General features: G+C 39.3%; 1 protein-coding gene and 1 pseudogene across 5 annotated transcripts in view; one reads left to right on the top strand and one right to left on the bottom strand.

Annotated features, from left to right (window-relative positions):
- LOC122551398 (double-stranded RNA-specific editase 1-like) overlaps positions 1-19,228 on the bottom strand; it is a 322,482-nt gene that overhangs the window by 259,882 nt on the left and 43,372 nt on the right. The gene's annotated exons all lie outside the window — the stretch shown is intronic.
- Positions 10,899-11,247, top strand: LOC122551399 (annotated as a pseudogene).

Genomic DNA, 19,228 nt, shown 5'->3' with positions numbered 1-19,228 from the left:
GTTCATAGCTCCTTGAAAATGGAGTCGCAGGTAGATAGGATAGTGAAGAAGGCGTTTGGTATGCTTTCCTTTATTGGTCAGAGTATTGAGTACAGGAGTTGGGAGGTCAGGTTGCAGCTGTACAGAACCTTGGTTATGCCACTGTTGGAATATTGCAATTCTGGTCTCCTTCCTATCAGAAAGATGTTGTGAAACTTGAAAAGGTTCAGAAAAGATTTACAAGCATGTTGCCAGGGTTGGAGGGATTGAGCTACAGGGAGAGGCTGAACAGGCTGGGGCTGTTTTCCCTGGAGCGAAGGAGGCTAAGGGGTGACCTTATAGAGGTTTACAAAATTATGAGGGGCATAGATAGGATAAATAGACAAAGTTTTTCCCTGGGGCCGGGGAATCCAGAACTAGAGGGCGTAGGTTTAGGGTGAGAGGGGAAAGATATAAGAGAGACCTAAGGGGCAACTTTCTCACGCAGACGGTGGAACGTGTATGTAATGAGTTGCCAGAGGATGTGGTGGAGTTTGGTACAATTGCAATATTTAAGAGGCATTTGGATGTGTATATGAATAGGAAGGGTTTGGAGGGATATGGGCCAGGTGCTGTCAGGGGGGACGGGATTGGGTTGGGAAAACTGGCCGGCATGGACGGGTTGACAAAAGGGTCTGTTTACATGCTGTACATCTCTATGACTCTATGAAACACAAAGAACTGAAAACACAATACCGGATAACTTATCTTAACCAAACCCGATTTAATGATGCTGTTCCAAAAATACAGTCCCAGTAAACACATCCCTCAGCACAAAATAAAAATGAAACAAACTAGAGCTGACAGGCTTGAAGTTAGAGAAAGAGAGAGGAGTCAGCAGCTTGTTTCACACATCCACTGCTGCAACTGAATCTAAACAAAGGCTAGCTACACAGCTAGCTGGCTACTTCCCTTTAATTATACCAGTTTTTAAAAAAAGACATGAAAGCTTTTGGCCTCAAGCACTCTGTTTGAGATAAACAAAGGGCCCCCAATAAAACTTTCAAATACAGCCGAGTTGGAGCCTGGCCAATTACCCCTTCTCCGAAAGAAAATTTAAAGGGCATAGTAACCTTCTAAGAAGAACCAGTATTGTCACAGTTAAGGAATACTTCCCTCAGCTAGGAACACTATCAACAAGTTGGTCTCAGTTTTATGCAACAATGTAGGTTCCTGTACAGAGATGTGACAATTGAACAAAAATATCAGTGACAGATTGCTGCAAAGTTTCAACTAATGTTGCAGGACAGTGATTCACTTCTTGAATGGCTTTTCATGTAAGCAAGCCTACACAAAGTAAAAAACCAAACACAAAGTGAAAAAAAATGTAAAAGAATGCTAAGTGAATTAAAAGTTCAACCAAAAGGAAAAGAAAACACAATCTAAATGTGCCAATATTTGAAGGAGTTTTCTAAACTTCCATCTAAAACAATTCAGACTTTTAAAATTAAATTTCACAATACAGTCTGTGCATATGATACAATATGTTAATCACAAATAATATTTTCTCAAAGAAAAGCATAATGCAAAATCAATCCAAATATAGATTTGAGCTTGAAACTACACAAAAAAACCACTGATTTCAGTGGCAGTAATGTCTTGATCGTGACTCGTCTTTTTGATTAAAAACCCATTTCACAGATTTAATGTTAAAGAAAACAATGGCATATTTGGTCAATATTCCATATCCATCAACTTAGATACATAATTATTTTTGTTCCAGCTACTGGGGGTCTAACAATATCTTGTTTCTTTTCTGTAATTACAGAAGTAAAATGATAAACCCTGACTACAGCGCGGCGTTCTTGAGAACCAAAGCACATCAGTATTCCTGCCAACCAAATTCACTAAGTACACACATTCCAGTGCAAGTTTAGACAAACGCATCAATGGTTCAGAATTTGGTCCCGATCCACGGTAACTTTGCAAATAGCAAAGAAGTCTTCAAACATGGATTACAAATACAAACATCAATAAGATCAAATAAACTCAAAGAAATTTTTATATTCTATTCTATAGAACAATGACAGCTACATTACGTAAAGTCAGACAGAAAAGATAATTAAGCCAGTCCCTACTGAAGAGGGCTCTCTTTCAGGAGAATGCTGTCTTGAGTTCACAATGGGCAGAACGTTTTGCATAGGTTTTCACAAAGTGTTTTGCCTCTGAATAATCCTTTGTTCATTACAACACTGTGCCCCACATGTAAGCTCTGTTAGGGGTATAGTTGTGATTCCAACAGCAAGGGTTCAACTTCCATACCAGCTGAGATTATCATGAAGATTTTCCTTCTCGTCTGAGACATCATGACTGTCAGGTTAAGCCACCACCAGTCAAATCACTCATCTGAGAGAACAACTCTACAGAACATATGAAAATGGCGCAAAAGTATGCCATTCTGTCCCTTGTGTCTAACTACTTTTCAGTAAGATCATGGATAATCCATTGACATCTCGAATTCCACATTCCCATTTAATCTTGTTAACCCTTACTCTCATGCCAAAGATATCAACCTACCAAAATTTGCCTTACAAACATTTAAACCCTGCACCTACTAATGCAGAGACAGAGACAGTGATAATCTCAGTACTGAAGAAAGACATTTCTCCTAACCTCTATCTCAAAAAGGAAACCCCTAATTTTTATGTATCAATCCCAAGTTCTGTATGCACCAAGAAAGGAACCATCCTTTTCACTTCTACCCTGTCAAGAATAATTCAGAATGTGCTGAAAGTAGAATATTATATTTAAAAGCAGATAAAAAAAACTATGCTGTTTAAGTTATTTTATTTACCAGCTCAGGAACAAGGTCATTTAAAGTAAAGATGGTGCTTGATTTCAGTTTGGATGGTGCAGGCATCATGTTTGTAACTTTATGAATTAAATTAATTTCTGCAGTTTTTATATCAAGTCATTTCACTCAATTCTCAGGATGTAACTCCAGCCTTCGGTGAAGAATCCTATAAACTGAAGCAGAATATCCTTATAGTCAATTCCTCTCAAAATAAAAGGATAGCATTCCATTAGCCACCTTAACTAACTTTTTGTGACTGATGCATTAGAACCTTGGATCCCTCTGCATCTTAGAGAAGTTGGAGAAGAAGTTGCAACTGTCACAGAATAGCTAGATTGCGAACAAAGGGCATTCAGCCTATTGAGTCTGCACCAACCCTCTGAAAAGCATTCCATCTGAACTCACCACCCTTCGATCCCTGCAACCCCTCATTTACTTTGGTTAATCCACCTAGCCCACACATTTCTGGACACTATGGGGCAATTTAGCACAGCCAATCCACTTAATATATACATCTTTGGATTGTGGGAGGAAATCAGAGTACCGGAGGACACAGGGAGAATGTGCTTAATCCAGACAGACCGTCACCAGATATTAGAATCTAACCTGGTTCCCTGGTACTGTGAGGCAACAGTGCTAACCATGGTGCCATCTCAGTCTATCATTAAATAACAAGTGGTGACGTTCACAAATGACTGCACAATACTTAGCATCATTTGCAACTCCTCAGATACTGAAGCAGTTAGTGTCCAAATGTGACAAGATCTGGAAAATGTCCAGGGTTGGGCTAGCAAGTGGCAAATAACATTTGTGCTGCATGAATGCCAGGCAATGTCCAACTCCACCAAGAAAGAATCTAGCTATCACCCTTCAATATTCATTGGCATCACCATGAATGAATCCCCATCATCACCATTCTGAGGTTACATAGGAGGCATAGTTAGTAACCTTGCAAATGACACCAAAATTGGAGGTGTAGTGGACAGCGAAGAAGGTTACCTCAGATTACAACAGAATCTTGATCAGATGGGCCAATGGGCCAAATAGTGCCAGATGGAGTTTAATTTAGATAAGTGCGAGGTGCTGCATTTTGGAAAGGCAAATCAGGGCAGGACTTATATACTTAACCTAAGGTAATGGGGAGTGTCGCTGAACAAAGAGACCTTGGAGTGCAGGTTTCACAGTTCCTTCAAAGTGCAGTCGCAGGCAGATAGGATAGTGAGGAAGGCATTTAGCATGCTTTCCTTTATTGATCAGAGCACTGGTATAGGAGTTGGGAAGTCATGTTGCAGCTGTACAGGACATTGGTTAGGCCACTGTTGGAATATTGCGTGCAATTCTGGTCTCCTTCCTATCAGAAAGATGTTGTGAAACGTGTAAGGGTTCAGAAAAGATTTACAAGGATGTTGCCAGGGTTGGAGGATTTGAACTATAGGGAGAGGCTGAATAAGCTGGGGTTGTTTGCCCTGGAGCATTGAAGGTTGAGGGGTGAGCTTAGAGGTTTATAAAATCCTAAGGGGCATGGATAGGGTGAATAGACAGGTATTTTCCATGGGGTGGGCTCCAGAACTGAGGACATAGGTTTAGGATGAGAGGGGAAAGATATAAAAGGGACCTGATGGACAACCTTTTCACACAGAGAGTGGTGCATGCATGGAATGAGCTTCCAAAGGCTGGTACAATTACAGCATTTGAAAGGTAAATGAATAAGAAGGGTTGAGAGGGATATGGGCCAAGTGCTGACAAATGGGACGAGATTAGTTCAGGATATCTAGTCCTGAATGAGTTGGACCAAAGAGTCTGTTTCCATGCTGTCCATTCCTATGACTCTACTGTGGCTACAAAGAAAGGTTAAAGGCTGGGAATCCTGCAAGTAACTTAACTCCTGACCAACCAAGCCTGTCCACCAACTACAAGGCAAAGGTCAGGAGTATGAATACTCCCTACTTGCCTGGATAAGCACAGTTCCAACAACATCGAGGATGCTTGACACTATCTAGCACAATGCAGCACACTTGACTGGCACCATATCTACAAACATTGATTTCTTCCACTACTGTCACTCAGTAGCAACAATGTATACAATCTATAAGATGCAGTGAAGAAATTCTCCACGGTTCCTTACAGAAGGTGGTAGTTAGATGGGAACACTATAACTTTAACTATAACCATCCTGACTTCAAACCATTTCATTGTTCCTTCAGTGTGGCTGGGTCAAATTCCAGGAACTCCTTCCCAAATGGCACTGGGGACCTATCCACAGCAAATGGTCTGCAGTGGTTCAAGAAGGCAGTTCACTACCACCTTCTCAAGGGATAGGCAATAAATGCTGACCCAGTCAATGACATCCACATCCCAAGGAGAAGTTAAAAGAAACTAGTCACATCTATCCAATCAAAAAAACCATTTATGCAGACTCTGTTTTCTGTCTGTCATAATCTATACTTATGTGTTACCCCTTGCAGCATGAGCTCCTAGTTTTGAAAATAACACTTAGTGGGACACCATATCACAAGTCCTTTGGAAATCCAAGGACAGTACATTAATTCTAAATTACCCAAAGCACAAATTGTTCCTTCAAGGAGTACCAAAAATAATTGTTTAGACTCTGCACTAAAAAGGGACATTTGATGAAGATGTTAACTGTTTTCATGGGTCTATACTCAGTTCACTTTTGCAAAGTCAACTTGATTTGGTCCTCTTGGAATGAGCATCAGCAGCTGAAAATCAAAAATCACTGTTTGCAACATTGTGCACAGACAACCACCGAATGATGCCTGTCTTGCTGTGTTCTTCCAACCTTCTGCCTAGCTACTTCATAATTAAATCAACTGGCACTTGCAGGGGGCACAGCTGTCCAGAAATTAACCCTTTCCTCTGTCACTGTCCCCTTTCTTCATAGTACTGAGTCACAGAAGCCTAACTCTGCACACCATTGATGACTCCACACTTAGCAATGTGGTTACTCATTTTTGACTGGTATCCAGAGTGTTCTTCAGCATCCAGCATGGTTATGAAGAATATCAGATTAAACTCATGTTATATCACAATCTAGCATGCTGGAACATACGCAATATGCTTCTTTGCTGCAAGGTCCCAAATCCACACAAAATTAAATCAATTAATTTAGAATGCACTTTGATAAAGGGTATCAGGGGTATTAGATGTGAAACCAAGGACAATGAATTTTCAATATTAATCAGAAATGAACTGCAGACCAGATTTTTGTATACCCAAGAGCTGTGGAGCCTACGTCACTAAAATTATGTAAAAAGGATTTAGACAGGTTTTGTCGTCAAATATTAGTGGTTGAGGCCAATGAAGAGCTGACATGAAAGAGAAGTTGAAACCTTGGGCAGATCAGCTCATGATCACACTGAATAGCAAAACAGGCTTGCCTAGCCCACTTCTGCTCCTCACCTCCTATGAACTTTTGAGCATTTTCTGAAACAACCACAGAACATTCCTGAGACTGCCTCCTTCAACAAACTGTTAGAACAAATATTGTACTTTCTTACAAAAACAAACTTCTGCACTGAACAATATTGCATCACAGCAACTCCGAAGAAACATCTGTCGCACTTGGTTTATGGCTTGTATGCTAGCTTGTATGCTAGATGTTCTTTGCAACCATGAATCAACCGAGCAGACATAGTAGATTCCTGATAAATATTAACTCAAGGTAGTGGTACCAAATGTTCCATAATCCGTTCCACATATTCGTTACCAAAACGTGTCTCAGTCTTGATAGACACATCTTATTTGAGCTCTTGAAAAAGCCTGGATTATTTTGTTCACAGTTACGTTGTATAACCACAGGTGCACAGTTCACCACAAAAGGTTTACCAGACTACTTGCTTCTCTATCCATTTTTTGCTATCGCGGAAAATAGTTTTCAACTAAACATGACAAAAGGCATGGGAATAAATCAGCTGAGACAATAAATGTGGTGCATATTGCAAACCAAGGAGCCAACATTATTTATTTTCAGAGAGCTTCTCGAGCAGCTTCACAAACTCATTCAGTGATGCCATCATTTTGTAACAATCTTCTGCATTTGTGATGACATACATGGCTTTGGGGACACACACACACACACACACACACACACACACACACAAAATTAGAATAAATCATCAATACTCTCAGTAAATAATAACTCTTCATGAAACTTCCATCCAAAGCACAAAGGAAATTTCCGAGACACCACAACAATATGACTGACTGGTATTGCTAATAGGTTTCCATCACATACGGACAAAGCTGACAAATTTTAAACCACATAGTCACAACTCTATTTACTCAATATGTGAGACTTAACAACCGACAGTGTTCATAACAGTAGTCATTACAATCAACCCACTACACTCCCCACCGCCACCCAAAACACTGTCACAGCTGCACCTTCGCAGCCTGAAACATACCATATTAATTTCAAAGAAATTCATTCCATCAGTTTCACCTGGATTGTGTGATGGTCAAAATTTACTTCCAAGAAACATAAATTAGACTGAAGAAGAAAACCACATTAAGTACGCAAGAGTAAAATACTTCACAAACAAATCCTAAAATCTTAGTTCTCTTCAGCAATTTCCAATTAAATCTAAAAATGAGTTGCAGATAATAATTCAATAGAGCCCAGCTTAAAACAGAGAAGTGGTGACCTATGTCTGGAGTCCAATTACTTTCTTTTCAAGTCAAAAATCAAAATACTTGAGGATCAAACCCTTCTGGACAAGGGCAACAGAAATCAAAATATTAGTTATTTTAACTTTCTACCAATCAAGTGATCACATTTTGGGTTATATTAACATCACAAAAGGTGCTTGCACAGACAGTGTGCAATTGATTTTCAGACGTCGCAAACAGTAAATAAGAAATCAAGACTGGTCAGACAATTTCCTAAGAAAAGTAGACATTCTTGGAACTGTTGCACTTATTGGTAGCCATCATTTTACATAACCAAAACAAAAGAATTCCAATCTCTATCAAAGTGAATCTTTATGGACACATTACTCTTGTTTGGCAAACGCGATGTGGATGATTAAGAACTCTTGCCCAAAAAGAACATATTCTTGAAGACGACTTGAAAACATGACAGATCTTTAAGATGCTTTTGTTAACTTGCAGTGAGTAATTTCAGTACTTCTTCGTTTGCCCTAACGTATATGCACAATGCATGGAGTACAATTTAAATCTTTTAAGGCACTTCTCCACATTAATTTTGGAAATGTATCTAACTGCGTATGTTCAAACTATTAGAATAGACATTAACTTCAGTTGCAATCATTACATAATCCAATTCACTCCTTGCTGCAATTAAACTAACATTTTCTGGAAGCACCAAGTTAGCTCAGCATTTGTTCATTACTTTCCAACAACAAAAGTAATTTGTAAAAAATTTCATGACGTTAGTTGTAACGAAGAAAGCAAAGTTTCAAGTTCAAACTTTTGAGAATGGTTTGCTTTAAGTCAGAATAGCAGCACAAATCTGAATATACACATGCCCCATTTCAGGGTCTGATCACAAACTTAATTGACATTATATGCCAATATTTTAAGAGTACTGCACTGTCGAAGATACCAGTTTTCGTATCAGACTTTCAGCGGAGGCTCTTTTTGCTCGTGTCGACTGCCAAAAAAGCTCTCATGGCACTAGTCAAAAAGATGTTCTTCTCTAGCTATAACCAACATTTATTCCTCAGCCACTGCCAACAAAATAACTGATCATTACCTCATTTTCTGTGTGCAACATTTTGGGTTTGCCAACATAACAACTGTGCTTTAAAGTTAGTTGGCAATTATGCTTTTCAGCATCCTGAGGACCAGAAAGCTGGTGTATAAATCCTAAGTTGTTCTTCCTCACGTGAAATGAATTACGCACAATTCCCCAGTAAAAGTACTTTGGTCATAGAGATTTAGATACACAATTACAAATCTGGAGAAACATGGAAGCAAAGTGCTTTGATACTTCACTTAACAATTAATAAACAACTGCAACAGATGGCTGGTAATGAATAGGGTGCTGGGCAACCAAATGGAAGAGTTCTGATGGCATTACGTCAAGAGAGCAAAGCCAAAATTGTTATAATTTTCAACAGAAACCCAAATATTTAACTGTTGCTTTGTGCTCCTGCCAAACATTTTTTTAAAATTGTCTTTACACACCTGGTAGCACTTATACCAAAAGGATTTTTTCTGAGTTCTTACTATGGCAAGTTGCCATTGTGCCTGGCAATAATCTTAAACATCATAGAAAGTTGACGCTAAATAAATGCAAGTTACTGCGCATTCATTTCTTTTAGTCAGGAAGAGTGAATTTTGCAAATGCCACAGTGATTAAGAGTAATGTCAGAAGGTATATACATCATAAAACTGACTCAGATCATTATGCCATTAGCATCACTGTCAGAAACAGTTTTACAGTTTTAGTCAAGTATGTGAATAAAGAGTCTTTTCAAACAAAACAGAAGAAACATTTTAAATCAGTTAGTGTCTATTAAATGATTAGTAAAAGATCACATTTTAATATGTTACCTATCAATTAGAGTGCAACTGCAATGTGTCAAGGTAATGAACATATCAACAAAGGTAGTCTAGACTCACGTCCTTGCCTATTGCATAATTAACAAAACTTCAAAAATGTATTTTTCAGCCCAATCAAAATCTGTCATATCTGACAAACGCTTTGCAATAAATCTGAGATTTAGTAACGTAACTATTTGGAGTTTACACATTTCTCAACATCCTTCAGTGATTAACTGTTTAACAATTACCTTCTGAAAGTAACAAAAAGTTATGCTTTGAAAAACACAGCTAAACAAATCTATAGTGTTGGATTGTGTCAAGTAGTGCATCAGTGAAGCTCCCCAGGGGAAAATAATTTTACAATGAATCACAATGTGCACAAGGATTCAATGCATTTGCTGGTTTTCATCGCAACCTCAATGGATAAAATCAAAAATACAAAGATCACTTTCAGACATACATTTGATTATTGTATTACCAGTACAGACATAATCTAATTTTTATTATTACTACATACATGAAAAGAACATTCTTTTCAAATTCCAATCAGCCTTCACTATTATTGAGACAGAAACCAAAATTCAAGGGTTTTAATTTCATACTTCCTAATATTGATGCTAATTTATAAATCATTTTCATGACTGAGCATGCAACAAAATATTTTGAATACACAAACATAGATCACTGGCTTTTTAGAAGCTAAAGAACAAAACTGCAGTTTCAAACTGAAGGAAAACAAAGGTACTCAAGTTCAATTAAAGGAACAAACAAACATTTGTTGTACAATCAAAAATTCTGTCAGATGAGGTGTTGCTCAGCTTCAAAGTCAGAATCAGGAGATGATGGATTCTAACTGCTGCACGAAACTAAGCAAGTAATATTTTTAATGGTTTCTTTTCCTCACCATGTATGGAAGCTCCACTGCTTATTTGACTGTGACTGCTTCCTTTAGTCAAACTGATTTTTAATTAGAGATTTCTAAACAAAATCAAACTGAAACAAGATTTGAACAGTCATCTGAATAAATCCCACAGGTGTTTAAATTTGAACTGGATGTTCAGACAACAATCTCAAGAAACAGGAAGCTGATCAAAATCACTACCAATTGTATGACACTAATCTCGGATGAGATTTCCAACAACAACGTTGGTGTTCAATTCCTTGTTCACTCTAATAAAATTAAGAAACCACACCCATACTAACCGTTCACTTCTACAAATGATTTCAGAATATTTTGTCAAACTTATTATTACATCAGTGAAACAACTCTCATAATGCAGCAACCAAAGTTAACATCCACCCTAAAAAAACAATACTCAGTTTCTTAGTAGTGAGTCACAAAAAAGTTCTCTTGCCACTGTGCAGTGCACTAATGAAAGGTAGGACTCATAGCATCTCTCGTATTTTCATTTGCTGAATTACTCCTGAAGGGAAGGTAGTGCGAGAGATTGGCCACTATTGAATAACATTATTTCAAGAACATAAGTAAATGAGCAATAGGAGCAAAGCACAATTGATCCCAGTTGAAGGAGCAAAGCGGTGAAGAGACATTAGCATTATGAGTGTGCTAAACAAACCGAAGTGTGAGATGAATTCTGAGGAGCTTCAGGAGAGAGAGCAATGAGAGTTTACCACAGGATCCCTTTTTCTGACACAGTCTTGTCAAAAACAACATTCAGGTCCTTATCAACTATTGCAACATGAAGCTGCTTGGCGGAGTCAAGATCTTTGACAATCACTGACTTTTTCTAACATCATGCTGCAAAGGGGTGTAGACTGAAGTGCCAAAGACTGAGAAAGGCAGCAAAGTGTCAAAACTCGCCAACAAGGACTGATACATCCCCAAGGTGTTCCTCGATGAGACTCTAATTGTTATTCTTCAAAACCCATCTATTACTGGCAAATAAAACACCTGTTTCTATGAGAATTCAAAGTTAAAGCATGAAACAGAAAACCCATAACTAAGCACAAAATTAGTTTTTATTTATGCAAGTTACTTCCCTTCTAACCATTTTGATGTGTGGAATTTACTTAGTGATAAAATTCATTTTGACATTAAAAACAAACAATACGAGCAGCAAGAGACCATCAGCCTCTCAAGCCTGCTGTACCATTCAAATTGCCTTTTGCCTCAACTCTATTCCCTTGTCATCTCTCTACAGCAATCAATTCCATCAAAAACCTCAAGTACGCCCATAGGAGCTACTGAACCCCTCCAGTCTGTTTCACCATTCAATGAGACTGTACCTATGGCCAAACTCCGTATATCTGCCTTTCACCACATCGATTAATGCCTTTACCAAACAAAAAAATCTCAAATGTTAAACTAACAACTAATCTAGCATCAAATGCCCTTTGTGAGAGTGAATGTGCCAAACTCTGCAATCTTTTGGTATAGAAGTGTTTCCAAACATCTCTCCTCAACAGTCTGGTTCTATTTCTCAGACAATGCTTGCAGGTTCTCGAATTCCCCAACCAGTAGGAAGAGTTGATCTTAGTGCACTATCTTTTAGAATATTTTGAAGACTTTCATCACAGCACCCCTTAATCTTCTATAGAAAATAGCCCTAATTAGTACAACTGTCTCACAATTTAAAGCCTGAGGACCAGATATCATTCTTGTAAACCTACCTTGTAATCTCTTACTAGGCTAATATATGCTTCCTTAGGTGCAGTACCCACGTCCACGCAGAACTCCAAGTAGGTTCGAACCAAGAATTTGTACAGCTGCAGTGTACCTTCTGCATACTCGAGTCCTTTTGCATATCAGGACCACTAAAAAGCCCAAGAACACTAAGGTCTCAGCGAACACGACTATTTTACTTTGTGTGTTAAAAATTGAATCTTGCTGATCACAAAACATTGCCACTGGTGACACAATGCAAGTTGATCACAATTCCGGAATTTTTGTTCAAATTAATTTGTGGGAGAAGTATGCCGCTGATGTTCACTTCTTATTTCTGATTGTCCTGGAGAAAGTGGTGGTGAGCAGTTTCTTTGAACTATTGTTGCCCTTGCCCCATGCCACCGTTAGGGAGTTACAGGATTTTGGTCCATCGACTAGGAAGAATAGCGATCTTGTTTCAAATCAGAATGACGTGCAACTTAGAGGAGAACTTGTATACAGTGCTGTCCTTATAATTCTGCTGTGCTTATCCTACCAGATGTGCTTTTGCCTTGAGAGGACCAATCCTTACCTGAAGTCTTACCTTTTATAATGTCTTACTGGACATTCGAATGAACCACTGGAGCAGAGATTTTCTTTCAATGTAATATATATTTAGAGAAGAGGCTTACCAGATTGATACTTAGAATTAGTGCACTTTCTTAGATTAGATTAGATTACTTACAGTGTGGAAACAGGCCCTTCGGCCCAACATGTCCACACCAACCCGCCGAAGCGCAACCCACCCATACCCCTACATTTACCCCTTCTTACCTAACACTACAGGCAATTTAGCATGGCCAATTCACCTGACCTGCACATCTTTTGGACTGTGGGAGGAAACCGGAGCACCTGGAGGAAACCCACGCAGACACGGGGAGAATGTGCAAACTCCACACAGTCCGTCGCCTGAGTCGGGAATTGAACCCGGGTCTCTGGCGCTGTGAGGCAGCAGTGCTAACCACTGTGCCACCGTGCCGCCCAAAGATCAAAGATTGGATAGACTGGGCATATTTCCACTGGAGCTTAGAATACTGAAGAGTGACTTGATTTGAAGTACATAAGATTCAGAATGGTGTTGACAAGGTGCACATGGAAAGGATGTTTTCTCAGTTATCAGTCCAGACTCGGACATGCTTATATAAGGGTCATCCATTTGGAACTGAGATGAGAAGAAATTGAGGGTTGAGACTTTGCAACTCCATACCTCGGAAGGCAGAGGGGGAAATCAGTGAATATTTTAAAAGTCAGAAAGATCAACTTTTGTTAATCAAGGGATAATGATCAAAGTACGAAACACACATAGATCAGCCATGATCTTATCGAATGGCACAGCAGGCTCAAGGGGCCGAAGGCCTAGCGCTGCTCCCATTTTATACATTGATATAATTGTGTCCTTTAGGAATCACAGTATATTGCAGGCATATCGCAAAGAGACAAAATCTCTACGGACCTTCTTGGTACATATGACAAAAGGCAAGCCAGTCCTGGACAGTACCAACAACAGAAAAAGACTATTCACACTTGTCCACACAGTGGACGCCATGCTGGCTCATAGTTATGCTGAAAGGCACAACAGACAACTCCACAGTTGCAAAACCAAAATCATTTTTATTAAAAAAAGGTAAAACACACAGGCATTTAATCTTGTAGAAGAATTTATCGAATATAATTTTTTTAATAGAATCCCGATAGTGTAAAAACAGGCCCTTCGGCCCAACAAGTCCACACAGACCTAACCTACACATCCCTGAACACTATGAGTAATTTAGTATGGCCAATTCAACTAACCTGCACATCTTTGTATTGTGGGAGGAAACTGGAGCACCCGGAGAAAACCCAGGCAGACACTGGGAGAACGCGCAAACTCCACACATTCACCAGAGGCTGGAATCGAACCCGGGTTCCTGGTGCTGTGAGGCAGCAGTGCTAACCACTGAGCCACCATGCAGCCCCCAAGTGTCCAGACACTTTTACAGTTTTTAATCTAAGTTATTTATTGACTTATTTCCCTCTCCAGCATTTCTGATCCAACAAGAACAAAGTTAACACCACTCTCTTCTCGCTCAATCTTTTCACGTTTTATTTCGACGTAGTCTTTTCACTATGCTTCTTCCATCTTTTTATTTCATCACTGTTTGTTAATAAAGCATCTTCCATACACTCTAAAGTTGTTCCTTTCTGTTCTTTATGCTGAATTCCAGTAGTTTGCATTTGCACAGAGGTCTGTACTTCCTCATTGATTCATTTCCTCAAGTTTACCATATTGTCCCATCAATCATTTCCCTTGTGCCTCCTCTGCTTCCCAACTTGTTTCCAAGCATCTAAATTTCTATTTGGCTCATTGGTATTGATTTTCTCCCTTTTTCTGCCATTCTCCCATCTGCTGCAGCGGTCAAAACCCATAGTTTTGTGACCTTTTTCCTCTACAAAACCAAATGCTATTTATTCCCCCATCATTGACAGATTCTTTAATCTTTTGCCTTTGCTCAGTTGTGTGGTGGAATCCATATTTTGTATCGCTAACATTTCAGTTGAAAATTCATTTACTTCTTTCAGGATTTCTTAGTTCCATTTCCTGCATATTCAATCTTTCACACTTTCAGTGGGAATATATTTCCATTTTCAGACAACTTACCAGGGCCCCACGTATGCATTGAGCTCCACTAACAGTAGCAGACCTCACAAAGTCACACAGATGTACAGCACAGAAACAGACCCTTCTGTCCAACTCGTTCAACTGAAAAATGGCATATGTCCAAGTTCCACAGCATTGTGCTCGAGGAAACGGTCATGAAAACATTCTACAAATTTCTCTTTCAGACAACTTCACCAAATTGATTGGTCAGTCTTTAGAGATTTCAGTCCTCCATGACTAGTACATTGAGAACACTCCAAGCTCTAACTTCCTTGTTTAATGCTCTGTCCAAGGTAGAACTACTATTAAGGAGCAAAAAAAGTTCTGATTGTGAAATGTACACATTGTTTTCTCAAACTAGTCTTTCACATCATTGCAGGCATTTTTCACACAAACTCTACTAATACGCAGTGTAAATGATGATTGCAGGTTTTGTTAAGTTCTTTTTCCTGAGATTCCTACACGTAATGCAACTGCAACACACCAGCTTCTGTGAGTAAGCACAGTACAATACAAGCTTCGGAGAAACCCTGAACACTCTTCACCATGATTGTGAAGCGCGTCCAGGGAAGCTCCCTGAACAAAGAAAACAGTCCTTCCTTTATACAAGTCTTTACACCACAGTTAGTAGTGCTCCCAGTCACTCCCTCACAGTCACATGCCACTCAAGATACAATGCAGTGAACACATCACCTCCAGACATGGAATGCAAATCATCCCTTAATGGTCAGATCTGGTGTGAATTGTATTTTTTAAAAATACAGGGAGTAGTCAAATTTCAACTATAATGTTCTTATTGATTTCTGAATAGAGGATGAAAATGTAAATAGTAGGAGATGACAATGTAAATGGCTTTTGAATAACTAGGAATTGGCCATGCAAACGGCTTTGAATGCCAAGAAATGAGAATGTGATTTGCATACTATCTACCAGAAAGGCAGAGGTATCCCACCCTCGCCTTGGGACATCCAATGTCCTGCAGGTCAGCAGAGCACATTAAAACTGTGATATCAAAGAGTTAATGTTTCTAAGTCAGCAATATCCAGGGCTTTGCAGGATTATTATTACTTTTGCAATACAAATATAACTTCAATATTTATCCAGTGGCTCAGTGGTTAGCACTGCAGCCTCACAGCACCAAAGACCCAGGTTCGATTCCAGCCTCGGGGGACTGTCTGTGTGGAGTTTACGTATTCTCCCAGTGTCTGCGTGGGTTTCCTCCGGTGCTCCGGTTTCCTCCCACAATCCAAAGATGTGCAGGTCAGGTGAATTGGCCATGCTAAATTGCCCATAGTGTTAGGTACATTAGTCAGAGAGAAACGGGTCTGGATGGGTTACTCTTCAGAGGGCCGGTGTGGACTTGTTGGGCCGAAGGGCCTGTTTCCACACTGTAGGGAATATAACCTAAACCTAATCTTATCAATTCCACCAGAAACAGAGGTATTGCAATGACAGAATACATTCATCAGCTTTCACTGTATGGTTGAGAAGCGGTACATTGCCCAGATCTATAGCCTGAGGTGATGTTTGAAGAGGAGCTATGGTAATACTCCAATTGGCAACGACATGCTGCAGATCAACTAATCATAGCACTTCAAACATCTTGAAAACACTGATCAAATCATTCAAATTTGAACTCAAATTTAAGATTTTTAGACAAGGTGCCAATTTCAGAATGATTGAAATAATTAATGTATGCATTCCCTGACAATTCTACACCCTAGCACACAAGTTGGTTTGACACTCGAGTCATCAGAAATGTCAACACTTTACAGAGTTAAACAATCCATTAAAATTAAGATGAGGAAGCTCACACCACCAATCATATTGAAGGTGGAACTCAAAGGCCAAGTGGAGCTGTGTGGGAAAGGGAAACAAAAATGTGGGTGCTCTGACAAACACTGGAATAAAGTTTCCTGTGATTTACCCAGATGTAAATAGTGGTGCTATGGGTGAATACAAGTGGGCCATTTTCCCTCTGCAGCTTGCTCCACACTGAAGTGGATCACAGCTGATTTGCACTGCAGCTCAAATGACTGATCTGTACATTGCTTCCATTAACTCCCCTTGGTTCTTTAACTTGAAATAACCTTAGCTATAATTGAATCTTTGGTGAGAAATTGAACACAAACTGCTGCTGACCTCAACAGTGTGCAGTTTCCTACAGCCAAATTTCCTTGCCCAATTTGATGCTGTGACTCGGTGTCTGAAGTGGAAAATAAAAGTGCTCTGTAGCACGTCCTCAAAATATTCATCTTCAAAGTATGTTAAAAAGCCAAATCAAAGCAGACTAATGTCTCAACAAAACAGAATTATTTCTTGCTTTGTCTGACAAAGTATAAATTTCCTTGTTACACAGTGTTAAAAAAAAAAATGGAACAGTTACTATCATGATCGGAAGAATCCCAATTGCATATTTAATAAAACAGCATACGTCCTTTGGTCCACTTTGTCGATGCCAAACAACCATTACCAAAATACACTAATCCCACTTACCTACATTTGAACGAACGATACATTGTCATGTGTGTTTTTCAATGAAATACAATACAATGAAAAGCTTTCATTTGTCACCATAATCCAGCACCACTTTGACAGTTTAAAAGAAAATAAGACATAGCTGAAAGAGAAATTCATGTATGTACGAGTTCTGAGCCAGCTTAGAACCACCATCACCTTGCCACAACAACTAACAAAGTCGCCAGTCCTCAGGCACCATCTTTTTCCGCTGGCCTATTCTCTTTCACCACCACCCACGGCAGTCCATCATCTACTATCCTGCAGGTATCTTCAGCAGATCCCCAGAAGAATGAGAGGCCAGGAGAGTTGTAGGGTATGGTGATTCCTTTGACAGCCACTTGCGAAGTATCACCATCAGGGCCACCTGGAAGCTTGCTTTCTTCTGGCAGGCTGCAAAATGACTGCTGCCACCAGATGCAAGACCTCAACCCTTCATGGCGTCTGATATGCTCAAGAAACAGATCTATCATCTACACGCCCTGTGTTACAAGTATGGCCTCCTTTGAGCAACATCTATCTTCTCACCAAAAAAAAAAGTACCTCCACACCTTTCCGATGGAGGTGCAGGTCTGAGGGATGCAAATTGTAGCTGTTCATTTAATGCTTTTCCTACTGATCCCTTTGGGGCTGCTGGTCATCTTGCCATGAATAGCATGTTGTTTCAGTATAGAACTTTAAGGAAGGACAAAAGGTAAGATCTTGTGGGAAAGACTGAAAATCATCTGAATATTAACAGTCATAAAGGTTCCAACTTAACATTTCTCTAAATAAAAATGTGCATGCATGTGACAAGATGGAATAAAAAAAGTGATGGTGCTGAAATTAAATACTGTAAGATACACCCAATGCTCCGAGTCTAAGTTTTCTCTCAAGTAAATATAACTGCCTGGACCCTCAATATTCCCTCAGCAACTATACAACAAGAAAAGTAGTCCAGACATCTCTAATTTATTGGCATTGCATGTTTTTTCAAAAGCTGTTTGATCGTATGAGCATGTTGCGATAACATTTAAGTTTATGGCAGTACGTCAACTTCCACACTGAAGATCTGAAGATCAAAGGCAAACTTAGATGGATATTGAAGATCAGCAAATGGAAAGTGTAATTGAGTTTGACAGCCGTGTTATCTGGGGATGGTTCTACACAGATTACATTTCGATAATGAAACAAAACTGCAAGCACTGCAACTTTCACTGACTGCATAAAGCGCAGCACCATCAGCACACTTAACAGTGCAATATTACACCAATTTTACTAAGTATTTGCATGGCTCTCATATCCACTCTCTAATGGATGAACAGCAAGCATTATACAAAGGCTTTACACAATATGGAGGAGGAAAGCATTGAACTGAACAACATTCATGTTATTATTTCACACATAGTACAAATAAGTAAAAAGATCAATGATTCAATTACACAACTAAACACATTCATCATTCAAAACTTTGCTCTTCACTGAATTACACTTTTCTCAGTGCTATGTAAAATAGTGAGCCTTTGAAACAAAATCTTTCTTCAGTGTTTTTTTTTGATCCATCAATGCCTGATTGGCACAGCAGGTGACCTGATGTGTGGAATGCGAACAAACATAACCTACGTTTTCCAAGACAGTCAACTGGGAAACCAAAGCTCAAGTGGTTTTGTCAACTTGGAAATCCTCCAGATTTCAACACTGTACAAGCCAACATCAAAAACTTTTACATTTGGCCACTCACCATTGGATTTTGTACAGCAATCCCACTTTTTGTGCGCTCTGTCCAGGTTTTGTAGCTCAAACTCACCAACTTATTGCAATGGACATGCATACTTCACTTCCTTTACTCTTGCCTATTTAACTCTTATGTTATTAAAAGTCATGCCTTGGGTTTGCCTTACCAAAATGCGACACCTTGCATTTATCTAAAGTAAACTCCATCTGCTACTCAGTCTATTGGCCAATCTGATTAAGGTCCAATTTTACTTTGAGATGGGCTTCTTCATTGTCCACTACACCACCTATTTTGGTGTTATCTGCCTTCCTAACCATGTCTCCTGTATTCACATTCAAATCATTTAGACAAATG

This window comes from Chiloscyllium plagiosum, chromosome 7 (genome assembly GCF_004010195.1).
Source record: "Chiloscyllium plagiosum isolate BGI_BamShark_2017 chromosome 7, ASM401019v2, whole genome shotgun sequence".
Taxonomy (NCBI): domain Eukaryota; kingdom Metazoa; phylum Chordata; class Chondrichthyes; order Orectolobiformes; family Hemiscylliidae; genus Chiloscyllium; species Chiloscyllium plagiosum.
This window is presented reverse-complemented; position numbering and strand designations above follow the sequence as displayed.